The sequence below is a fragment of the Zonotrichia leucophrys genome, chromosome 2, assembly GCF_028769735.1.
Source record: "Zonotrichia leucophrys gambelii isolate GWCS_2022_RI chromosome 2, RI_Zleu_2.0, whole genome shotgun sequence".
Taxonomy (NCBI): domain Eukaryota; kingdom Metazoa; phylum Chordata; class Aves; order Passeriformes; family Passerellidae; genus Zonotrichia; species Zonotrichia leucophrys.
The window spans coordinates 60801122-60813506 of NC_088171.1; the positions used below are offsets into that span (position 1 = coordinate 60801122).

At 40.1% G+C, this 12385-nt stretch overlaps 1 long non-coding RNA gene across 4 annotated transcripts in view; it reads left to right on the top strand.

The window, feature by feature from the left end:
- The first annotated feature begins 5170 nt into the window (after window positions 1-5170).
- LOC135444058 (uncharacterized) overlaps window positions 5171-12385 on the top strand; it is a 127341-nt gene continuing 120126 nt past the window's right edge. For all 4 annotated transcript variants that reach the window (XR_010439157.1, XR_010439159.1, XR_010439158.1 and 1 more), the window contains exon 1: window positions 5171-5218. This is a non-coding gene — a long non-coding RNA (uncharacterized LOC135444058). The remainder of the gene's footprint in view (window positions 5219-12385) is intronic.

Sequence of the window (12385 nt, forward strand, 5' to 3'; positions counted from 1 at the left end):
GACAAGGACAACAAGAGAAGCTCCTTTAAGTGCATTGGTAGCAAAATAAAGAGTAGGCAAAATGACAACCTCCTGCTGAATAAAGTGAGTGCCCTGGCAACACAGGAGATAGGGAAGACAGAGTTACTGAATGCCTTCTTTGTCTCAGTCTTTACTGCTGAGGCTGGCCCTTGTGAATCCCAGACTCTGGAGGGAAGGGAGAAAGTCTGGAGAAAGGAAGACCTTCCCTTGTTTGAGGAGAATCAGGTTAGAGGTCATTTAGGCCATTAGACCTGACCACCACAAATCTATGGGCCCCAATGGGACCCACAAATCCACATGCCCCAAAGGGATACACCCATGAGAGCTGAGCAGATGTTATTGCTAAACCATTCTTTATCATCTTTGACAGGTCATGGAGAACTGAAGAGGTGTCTGAGGACTGAAGAAAAGCCAGTGTCACTCCAGTCTTCAAAATGCAAGAGGAGGACTCAGGAAACTACAGGTCAGTCAGCCTCGCCTTCATCATGGTCAGGAAAGGTGATGGAGCTAATTATGGATGTCATCTCTAGACAAGTAGAGGAAAAGATTGTCAAGGTCAGTCAGCATGGATTCACCAGGAAAAGTCATGCTTGATTTCTCTGAAAGCCTTCTAGGATGAAATGACCGGCTGGGTAGATGGGGAAGAGCAGTGCGTGTTGTCTACCCTGACTCCACCAAGGCTTTCCACACTGTCTCCTGTAACATCCTCATGGGTAAGCTCAGGAAGTGTGGGGTGGGTTAGTGGACAGTGAGGTGGAGTGAGAAGTGGCTGAATGGCAGAGCTCAGAGCGTTGTGAGCAGAGGATGCAAAACTGGGAGTAGTGTCTGACACACCGGAGTGCTGCACTCTCATTCAGTGGGACCTGGACAGGCTGGAGAGTTGGTGGAGAGAAACCAAATGAAGTTCAACAAAGGCAAGTGCAGGGTCCTGCATCTGAGGGAGGACCAACCCCAGGTGCCATGACAGGTTGGGGTCTGACCTGCTGGAAAACAGCTCTGTGGAGGCAGACCTGGGGGTCTCAGTGAACAACAAGCTGTCCATGAGCCAGCAGTGCCCTGGGGGCCAAGAAATCCAATGGCATCCTGGGGTACATTAGGAAGAGCATTGCCAGCAGGATGAGGGAGGTGAATCCTGACCGTCTTTTTGCCCTAGAGAGGCCACATCTGAGTTCTGTCTCCAGTTCTGAGCTTCCCAGTTCAGGGAAGAGAAGAAACTACCGGAGCAGGTCCAGCAAAGGACTGTAGGATGGGGGACTGGAGCATCTCTCTTATGAGGAAAAGCTGAAGGAACTGGGCCAGTTTGTCTGGAGAAGACATGACCAAAAGCGTGGTATTCACATATTCTTTGAACAGAGAGAGACACAGACTTTCCTCAGCATTTTCCTGGGGAAAGTCTGTGAAAAAGCTCAGACAAAGAAGAAAAACAATTCTTATCTTCACTTGCTGCATCTGTTGTTTGGCACATGTGGAATGTGTTATGGAGATTGATTACCAAAAGGGATTTCTTAACTGGACATTGGTGATGGTGTTTTGGATTGATTGACCAATTAGATCAAAGCTGTGTTGTGACTGTCTGTAAGGGTCATGGGTTTTTCTTTAGCATAGAAGAAAATACATATACATACAAGTATTAGTGTAGTATGTAGTATGATATAGTATAGATTATTAAAGTTTTTCAGCCTTTCATTTGTTCAGCCTTCTGCAGTCATGGAGTCAAGGCTCTTTATTCTCACGTTGGGGATGCCCTGCCACAATACAAAAGGGGATCTTATCAGTGCTTATAAATATCCTAAGGGTGGGTTTCAAGAAGAGGGGATCAGGCTCTTTCCAGTGGTGCCCAGTGATAGGACAAGGGGCATAAACTGAAACCCATTTTCCTGTGAGAGTGACAGAATCTGGAACAGGCTGCCCTGAGAGGTGGTAGTCTCCTCTGGAGATACTAAAAGCTCACCTGGATGTGAAACTGCTTTAGCAGGGGGGTTGGACTAGATGCTCTCCGGAGGTCCCTTCCAACCTCAACCATTCCGTATTTCCATGATCACACTTGGTTAGCCAACATGGTCTTTCAGCAGGCTCTGTTTTTACAGTGTGTCTGGCAATACCCCAGCTTGCCTCATCAAATTTAGGATGATAGCTTTTGACATTTGTCTTTCAAAAACACAGTGATCTCTTCAGCTACTGTTCTTTTTTTCCCCATGTGCTTGGCTTATGTTTCTCCCTGTTTGTGACTTTTTCAGATGTCTCTTTTATATCTCCTATTTAGCAGTACTTTCCAGCTACCCTCTTAACATATTAAAAGGGAATAAAACCATCTATATAACAGAGAGGAAAGTTACAGTTAATGCCCCTGACAGGTGTACTTGCTTTTTCCTCCCCCCTATCTCACCTGGCACCCTCAGTCACCACTGTGTGACACTGCTTCCTAGGACAAACCCTGGCTGTGTTCCCTGAAAGCTTTGATTAGTTAAAGAATAATCCATGGAGAAGTGTGCAAAGTGCTTCTGTGAGAGAGTCCTTTGGTGCTGCCACAGAGCTTTCTTGTGGAGAGGGAAATGCGTCACAGAGGCTTTTGGCAGACTGGAAACCTTTTCACCTGATGGCAATGAAGAGTACTGGGCTTTGATGTGCCATTTGACTCAGATCTGTCAAATAAAAGTGCAGTCAGAGAGAGTGTCTGTATCCCCTTCCAGTACATCTAGTGGAAAGCAGCTACCACAGAGGTCTCATCCTTTTCTGCACTCTCTGGGAGATGAGGATTGTCAAATTGAACAGAAGAATCATAAAATAGTAGAGAATACAGTTAATTGGGAAGATTTATAGGCTTGTTAGCTGGAATGTTTCTTAATTTAAAATGTCATGTATTCCCTGAAGGGAGACATTACTTCTAGTTGAAGCCTTAATTGGAATGGGCTAATTTTCAGTGCTGGGACTACTACTACTACTGAAAAACCCTTTAATCTTGAACAGAGAGAGAGCTATTTAAATTTCACAAGCTGTAAAAGTGTCAGGAGCACCAGTTTTAGCTTTCTCTCCTGAGGCCACAGAGGAGACTAAAAGGTGAACAGCAGCACTGGGCAGTTGTGAGAAGATGTTTTCTTCAAATGGTTTTGCCTAGAGCTGACTTGGAAATGTCACAACTTTTTTTCCCCTTTTCACTTACATGGTGATGCTCATGGTCTCATACTGGAATTGCTTTGAATAAGTGTATCTTGGTAGGTTGCAGTTCTAATGCTTACAGGCTGGGCAAAACTGAGATATCTTTCTGAAAATTGAATTGTCTACTTGTATGAAGAATAATCAGTAGTATTATTTTTTTAAAATGTTTTCAGATATCACCTAGGGTCAATGTCTGCAACCAGGTCATGCCGAGGGAAGTACTCTATATGACTTTAATGCCCTGCATTTGTTGTGATGGTATAATGTACTCTTTTCTCGTATTTCTTCCAATACAATTTCAGATTCTTATGTTATCTAACTTATTTTAGGCACTTGTTCCTATCTGCTCTACTAGGAAAGAACAATATTTTTCATGTGTAAATAGATGTATGATCCTGAAGTGGAGAGTCTAAAGTAGAAGCATAGGTGCCACAGAGGAAAAAAAGAGGAATAATTGTCGCCCATTATGCAGAGATTTTCAGCTGCAGAGATTTTGCAAAAAGCATCTAAAGCGTCATGGTTTTGTTTTAGGTAGTCCTGCAAAGATCAGGGAGTTTGACTCTGATCTCTATGGGTCTCTTCAAACTCAAGAGATTCTGTGATTGTGAGCTCAGGTGGAGTGTATGCTTCCCTGTGCCTCTCAACATTTTCGTGGGGTTGGTGTTTTAGGAGGAGTCTTTTGGAGATTTTATATTGCTTTGTTCTGGATGCACCTTATGAGCTGTCACTGAATTGTCTCAGTGATTTGCTCTCCCATGAGAATGAGTAGTCCTCGGATATTATTTCTCTTTCCTTTCTTCAGGAACAAATTATTGTTATTTATTGTTAATTCCTACTCTCTCACTAGCATGGGAAGACACTAGTTTCTCTGTTTACTTCTTTGTTATTAAGCAATGAAACACAACTTTGGAGGTCTGAGTCCATGAGAATGTAAAGTGGCAGAAGATGTTCAGTCAAGTATCATAATCTTAAAAAATAACTTTTCTTGACCTTCCTATGGCTTGGAAGTGCCAGACAGGGTTAAATGTGCTCCAATCCTGCTAGCAGCTGCTGCCTGCCCAAAATGAGGGACCCAGGGAAGCTGTGACAAGCAGGGATCACCGGGGATGCAAAGGAGGATCTGGGATGGGAGCAAGGCAGAAAATGGTGTTGCGAGATTTCCATGGCAACAAGGTGTCTGACAATGGGTCATCTGTGACTCCAGTGCAGAAATAACTCCTCAAGCCTTCTGTAAATAAATAAGTGCCTGGAGCTTGATCCTTCACTGGTATAAGTTCAGACTTGTGTGGTTGCTTTTGATAGATGACTCATGCTGTGAACATATAGCTTGTGGAAAGAGAAAAAATAACTTACAGTTCCCTGGTGCTTTTTTAATGCTTTTAGAAAGTCTGTCTCTTTTTAGTGTAGATTATTTTTTAAAAAATATAAGCATAGGTTCCTGAAAATATTATAATTTTTATAACAACAGTTTGGTTTATGATGTCTGCTAAGTCTTCTATGAAAATCATCCATAACTCTACAGTTCATAAGAGCAAAGGTAGAAGCTTATAAAGCCCAATGGTTTTGATTCAAAAATTCTGTCCTCTGGAGAACATTCCCAAAGTCAAATCCTATTTTGCATAATTTGTGATGCTTTAAAAACATCCTGGACTCCCCTGCTTAGAATTAGAATGAATGTGTTTGAGCTAACTGCTGTGTTTTGAAATAAAGCTAGAAAAATGACTATAAAGTGGTGTTGACAACCAAACCAAGCATAAAGCTATAAGTATCTGATAAAAAATAAAATGTCAGTGGTAAGACAAAAAGGAATAAATTCTATCTAGTTCTCTTTTCTGTACTAAGGCCTGACGTAGATTTTAACTAACTTGTGGCACCATCTTTTCATGGCAAATGTTTCTGAAGGTTCCCAGTGTCATAAATAGTATCCATTAGCATCATCCCTTTGGTTTCCTTAGCAACTGAGACAATCAATTCTATGATAGTTTTATCTGCACAGAAAAGCACCAGCTGCCAGAGTTATGGACAGAAGTACATAAAGCAGGTAGGCTGGAATCTATTTGTCTACAGACAAGCTTTATTTCTTTCTTTGCTTCTTTCTGTTTTATGAATTGCAAGTCTTTAATCACAAATTAAGCACAAATCTCTTCAAACTGTGCTGTGCTTGTGCGTCAGTGATGGTTGATGCTGACTCTAAGGGATTCTCAAATCCATTCAGCTCAGCTGCAAGAAGCTTGATATTTTACCTTCACAGCCTGAAAACCTTCTTCGTTTTCATATTATGGATTGGGTGTGAATATATCACTTTTTTTTTCAAGTATTAATTAGAAAATTGCAACATTAAGGCCGTGCTGGGACTTGTTTCAGTGGGTAAAGGAAAGGGGCCTGGTTGCTGCTGCTGTTTTCTTCATTCCTTTCCAGTACAAAAGGGGTCACATGCAGTTGGTGTTTTCTGTCATTCATATCCATTCTGAAGAAGAAATTCGAAAGCAAAAGGCATAAATTGTTCTTCAGACTCCACTTGTAAAGGATGATATGGCTGGGAGAGGTATTCCTTTAAAATATATATTATAAATATTTTTATTTTCTGGAGTAGCTTCTTTAATGTCCTGCTGAAGCTTCAGTCCAACTCTGTATGATTCTGTCTGCAAAAAGGCTTTCTTCTGTTAATTTGCACTGCATTGTCAGTACCAAATATCAATAGGGAGGCAAATAGTGCTATGATTGTGAGTTATTGGAAAAACTCTATACTATTTACAGAAAAGGTAATTTTTTTCTCCTTCTTTAATTTTTCTTCATTTCTTCAGAGTCTGACAGCTGGATGTATTCTGAAGAAATACAGCACCTTAGATGAAAACATTACTGTGTCAACTGCTGTTCCTGAAACACAGACAAAAGTGCTGTCTTGTTACTTTTGTTCATTTAGATACTTAATTATTAAAAACAAAGTTAATATCAAGCCTCTTGAAGTAGGTGCAGAAGGTCCCTTTGGTTCCTGTGGGGACTTCCCAAGCTAACCATGAAACATAAAAATTTATTAAACAATAAATTCACTGCATGCCTGCTTAGTTCTGATGACTGCTGCTCCTAAACTCCAACAGTTTCTGTAACAGTTCTACCAATGCCTAAGCCCACTGTCATGAGTAAGATTCCATGCAGGTTTCTGAGTTTAGTGTTGGAAAAAATCAGGTGGCCGAGTCAGGCTTGCTCACTGTCATGTGTACTGGGAATAGTGCTCACCCCCTGAAGTAATGGGACACAGTAGGATGACTCACTGGCTTTTTTGGGATTCTGCTTCCCCTCAGACACTTTGTGATTCAGTTCCTATAGTTGCCATGAAAGAGCTGCGACAAGTTCAGACTGATGGCCACAGAGAACTGTATTCCAACTTAACTGAGGCCATGAACTTTTTTAGAATGTAAGAATATCTTCATAGTTTCACTAATGTAGGGCTTGGAAGCTGCTCAGCAGTCTTTCAGCACCATTCCCTTTTTTCCAGTGGAACTTCAATGTGGCACTTGCCTGTTAGGATTCCAGTGAGGATATAAGCTCATTTGATCTGAGTGGAGGAGGAAAAAGTCATGGCCTCTTGGACATTTTGGAGTTGTTGCTTGATATCTCATGTGAGTGCTGGCATTTGTCATCAGTTTTGGTTTGGCCATGGTGTAAGGTAGAAGTACTCAGTGTGCATGCAGACTTTTTTTCCCCCTCCCTGCATATAACAGATGAATTTGCATCTAGCTGTCATGACCATGTGTCCCTTTTGGGACTGTGTAAGCATTTTTCCCACACACACCTTCTTTTTTTCTTCATCTCCCACCTTTTTTTTTAATCACCTTGATATTGTTGTCAGAACTCAGCACAACAGATCTGAGTTCACTTCTTCCTGCTGGTCAGCACTGGGATGAGCAGCAGTCGCTCAGGGTATTGCATATTATGGATTTGATGTTTGTATGTTCAATGAACATGTTAAGTGCAATTGCAAACAGGTTAATAGTGTGGATCCTTGGCTGACAAATACAGGTATCCCCCTACTAATTACCATTCCCAGAATTAGATTTTTGGCTTTTGCAAAATCCCAAGATGCATTTGCAGATCTGATACTTAAAACTGTTATTATTTACTCGATTCACAGTGTGTTTGGTGGGGGTGTGGAGAAAATGCAATTTCAACACTAAACTAAGTGGGGTGTGAACACAGATATATAGGAACATTTGAAAATTTGTTCATGGACAAACTGCCAGGTACTTGAAAGACCCCAAATAATATTTGGCTGAGCCACTTTCTGAGCAGTCTCTCAAAATTCAGGGAAACTGCCAAAACCTAATAATTATTTTGAGATGAGATGTCCTTATCTCCATGAGCTTTAACCAAAGCATGGTAGCCACCAGTGACACTTTGGGTTTCTGCACTGTCCCTCTTCCATGGTGACAGGGAAGTGCAATTTATAAACAGTTGATGGAACAAGGTAATATTGATGAAAGCAGTCAATATATGTTTTCACTGGGCATACAGATACCATAATGATGGTACTGTTCAATGGTTGGCCTAAAAAATTGTTAGGTATGACTTAAAACAGGTCTTGAGCTTCAGTGCAATCCATATGCTCAGTTAATACTTTTTAATTGCTAATGCAAGTAGAGGGTGAAAGTGTGAGCAGCATAGGAGCAAGCAAGTCATTCTCTATTGACCAAGTGACTTGGGAATGTGTGTGTATATCTTTGTGAAAATAAAGGCTACAGAAAAAACTTACAACCAAATCAATTAAACTAATTTTTTTTTCTTCATTCTTTTCAAGAAGTGGTTCATGAATCAACTATTGCAATACTCAGGACTTCTGATAATTAGGACAACCATGGGAGTTCTGCTGTGTTTAGATAGCTACTGACCTGGAAAAGAATTCAAAGGATCCAAGCAGAAATGAAGTTTAACGGACCCTCAGGGCAGGAGAAAGAGGAGAATTTCCAGAAATGCTTGTGAAAACAGCCAGGACAATTTCAAATGTGATGGTCCCAAGTCAAAAGCACTTTTGGAAAACAGGAGGAAAAATTTCTGCTGAAGAATTGATTGAACTGTTTGACTTTCATAATTAATGCTTGAAAACATCTTCTCTGTAGAAGCTTTGTACAATATTTTATTGCCCTACATTATAAATATTTATTATATAAACAACTACATACCACATAAAATCAGGGCATATGCAGTAAACCATTTTTCAGGTGGTTTTCCCTCAAGGAAATAAAATGAAATAATATTATGACACATAAATATTACTAAGGATATGTTAGGTGTGCAAGGCCTTCAAGAATTGAAAGTACATTTTCAAAATGAAATCTTTACCCAGCAAATTAATCTGCAAGCACAGTTACATTTGCTGTAACTAAAATGCTGTGTGAAAGCATCCTATTTAGAAATACTGCATCAAGAGATTTCATTGGCATTTCAGAAACAGGAGGAATGTTGTTATTAGGTTTCATGTCTTGTTCCACTCCACCAGCCTTTGTAAGCTACTTTGTATGGCACTACTTGTGTCAAACACCTCAATATAGATTTGGTATTAAAGCAACATCAGCCTAAGTGCTTTCAGCAGTCATCCTTATCGTGAGAGGATCTGTTAACTATCCCGTGAAATGGGCTTGTTGGAAGCCAACAGCCTGGAATAGGGAATGAATTACTTGCCTGCCATCAGCCCTCCTTTGACAGTGTACTCAGACTGAGTTCTAGTCTGGCAAAGTGTGATAGAAATATACAGCTTGCTCATGTAAAAGTGTTCACAGCCACTCTTCTATGCAAACAGCTCTGGTGGGGAACAGCAGAGCAATGATCCTGCAAACAGCTCTTTTCTTGTAAGGCATCTCCCATGTTCATCTAGAAAACAGTTTCACTAAAAAAAGTTTAAAAAGTGCAGTGCATTTAAAAATAACAAGAAACAACCCCCTTTTTTTTTTCCCTACTAGGAAGCCATTACCTGGCAAAAATGGGAGTCATTGCATTCCTGCTGTTAAGAGCCTGAAACATATTCTGCTGCCAGGTGAATGAGCTGTGCCCAGGTATCAGCAGACATATCTTCTTATTCCTGTGCTCTCCAGGGGTGGCTGTCTTGCAGTAAGACAGTAATTTTCTGGGATGTGTCTGCTTATAGCTTTCATGGCTTCCATTCTATTCATCCTGAGTCTGAGTAAAGGTTTCCATATACCACCCTGATGTGCTTGGGGAAGGACCAACTTTTCTTCTCCGCTGTCTCCCTCCTCCCTGTGGAACATAGTATCTGACACTTTTACAAGCACAGAGAAAACAGAGCCAGGACAGTCCCTTGTTTCAACTTGTCTTGCTGTCAAAATGGGTTTTAAAATACCCTGTCAATTAATCTCACTGAAATGACTAGTGAAGGTTCTAACTCTATCCTTGCAGCTGTGTGATTAATTCATTTTTGATTTGGAGATAGGTTAGTAGAAGTGGCAGTGGCAGATTGCCCTCCTATCACTGCAACAGAAGTTAAAATTAGATGATGCCCCATATACTGCAAGCTAGGTAGTCTTCTGCTAAAGAGAAAACAGGATACTTTAAATTAGTGTTTTGTCCCTTGAAATCTGCATGCCGTATTAACAGGGTGATTTCATTGCCGTCTATACACCACCAGCCTGGTCTGGAGTTGATTACTCATTTGACTGGCTATTTGACTGGCAGGAACTGAGCAGGGAGACTTTCCTTATATAATATTGGAAAAAAAGATGACATTGGTGAAGCATTCAGGCTGCTAATCCAATACTTAGTCATTGCAAGAATCATCTGTTTTGGTTCCAGAGACCCTGGTTTCCTATGATACTGCTGAATTTAGCATTCAGCCTAATTCCATTTTCATTCACCTTCAGCCCCCAGTGAAATATCATTGCCCACCTACAGGTTAATTTGACAGCATGAAACAGCAAAATGATCCCTTTTCAGAGTAAGTATTTTAATTTTAGATTGCTAATAACCATAGCACAGTCATGATGTGGTGATGTGGAAGTGCCTGTGGTCTCAGCAAGACACAGAAGCCATCAGTGTTTTATGAGTTTATCAGAGTGCTAACCTTTCCATAGGAATTTCCTGCTCCCTTCTTAGAATGGGATTTCAAAGAAGACAGGTACTAATATTCAGAAACAGCCTGAGAATGAAATGTTCTTTCTTGGGCTGTACCAGGGTTCATTCATGCTTGTGAACATCAGGGGCTTGGTTTGCAGAGTAACTTGAATGAAATGAGGCTTTTCCCAACAGAGCTTCCTAACAGTCCTTTCTGAAATAAATGGAGTGGCTGATGGCTCTCAGAGCTGCAGATGGTACAGAGATACAGTGTGCTTTAGCTAATGCAGTGATGGGGCTTGCCTTTTTTTCTACCACAGATTATCATCACACTGAAGTATTTTGCCAAGAAATACTTAACAAGTTTCACAAACACTGTTTAATCTCCCCACCTTTCTAAAGAAGCTTATATTTGTTGTGGTTGTAAAGAGTGGCACTTGAACTGGCTGATGTGCATGGATGTTTTTGACTAACAGAAGAAACTTTTTTTTATTGACCATTCTTCTTTAGCTTTCTCCACCACAGAACCTAAGATGTGTCTACATGGAAACTTTCTGTGAATGTAATATGCACTTTTAGAAAAAGGAACTGGTAGCCACCTCTTGGCAATTGCCTTTTTTAGTGTTGAATTAATTATCTAACCTCAAGTCAATTTCAGAGCATTTTTCAAGAGTATTAAACCTTGCGTTGCAAGCAGTTGCATAAGTGCACCCTTGGAAAAACAACATCTGTTGCCCTTTGTTTTGTTGCCTGTACATCTGTAGCACCCAAGAGGCAAAGGTGTCTCCTGAGGGCCATCTGACAATGCACTATCACAGGCATGCACAAACATGACACCCTCGCTGTGCATTTCCTCATGGCGTTAGACACAACACTAGAGCCTGAAGAATGAAGACACTTCTAATAAAATAAAGTATCTTTTTTTGGTCAGAGATGTGGGAGATGATGTGTACACTTCTGTTAACTTTTATTCTTGATACAGAGCTTTGTATTATTTATGTAAAACCTAGAAAACTCAGTTCCTAAAGGCTCTGATTCCACTGCACCACGAATTTGGGTTACAGTTGGTTTCCATATAGTTCCTGCATGTATTACCTCTGTTTGTGCATTTGACATCAGGTTGGTAGCCAGGAAATCAAAACAAGATAAAATGCAACCTGGTAGGTCGTACAGGAAGTGCCTCAGTGTATGGGAGGGCCAAACCATATCCTGTTGGACAACACTGTATTTCATTGTGAATCTCTTTCCCCACCTCGAATTTGAGGTTAAGAGGACAGGTCTCTTTTGTGAAGTACTGATTAATATCTACTAATGAAAGAAATAGGATAACACATAGGCTGCTATAAACTTAGGAGTGAAATTGTGCCTCACATTAGAAGTGTTTCTGTTGACTTACTTGCCTAAGTATACCAGTTGGTTCTGCTGAGGCATAAGCATCTTTCAAGGAATAGATATGATAGATCATTAATTGCAAAATTGAATGTCCCTGTTCAAATTTTTTTTTCCATTAGCCAAGCACCTAGTAAACAACCAAAATGTCTTCTTGAACAAATGAGTTCTTGGAAATTTTCATGTTGCAGTCAATGGATTTGTACTTTATTTCAGAAAGGAACAGCAAATTGCATCTCCTGAGGCTGGAAAAAAAAAAAAAGCAGAAAAAAACCCTCTTTAATTGTTTGTTTGGTGTTGGACTTCAGTCTTTTTTCATGGTGTAAAAAATGGCCCTAAATATTCTTTAGGAAAATTTTTACTTTGTGTCAGAATAAACAGAATCTTGATCTCCTATATAATTGTGGTGGTTTTATTTTTATTTATTTGTGGGTTTCCTGTCTGTACTTGGAGGCTTTTTGGTTTGTTTTATTTTTTAAAGCATAAAAGAATTGGAGTAAATGATATTTTAATGCACAGAAAATGGAATTTTAAATACTAGGTTGTCATAAACAAATAATATGAAAGAGGAGTCCTCATGTTTCCATCAGAAATCTTGACTGACCTAAGCCCTTATTTCTTTAGAGATGTTGGAAATTAAGTTATAATTAAGCACTCATAATGTTATGCCTGTGAATTGTATCTGATGGAATAATTTACAGGTGAACAGTCTTTAGTAAAAATAGCTACAGAGAATTGTAGTTAGAGTAGCTGAGAGGTA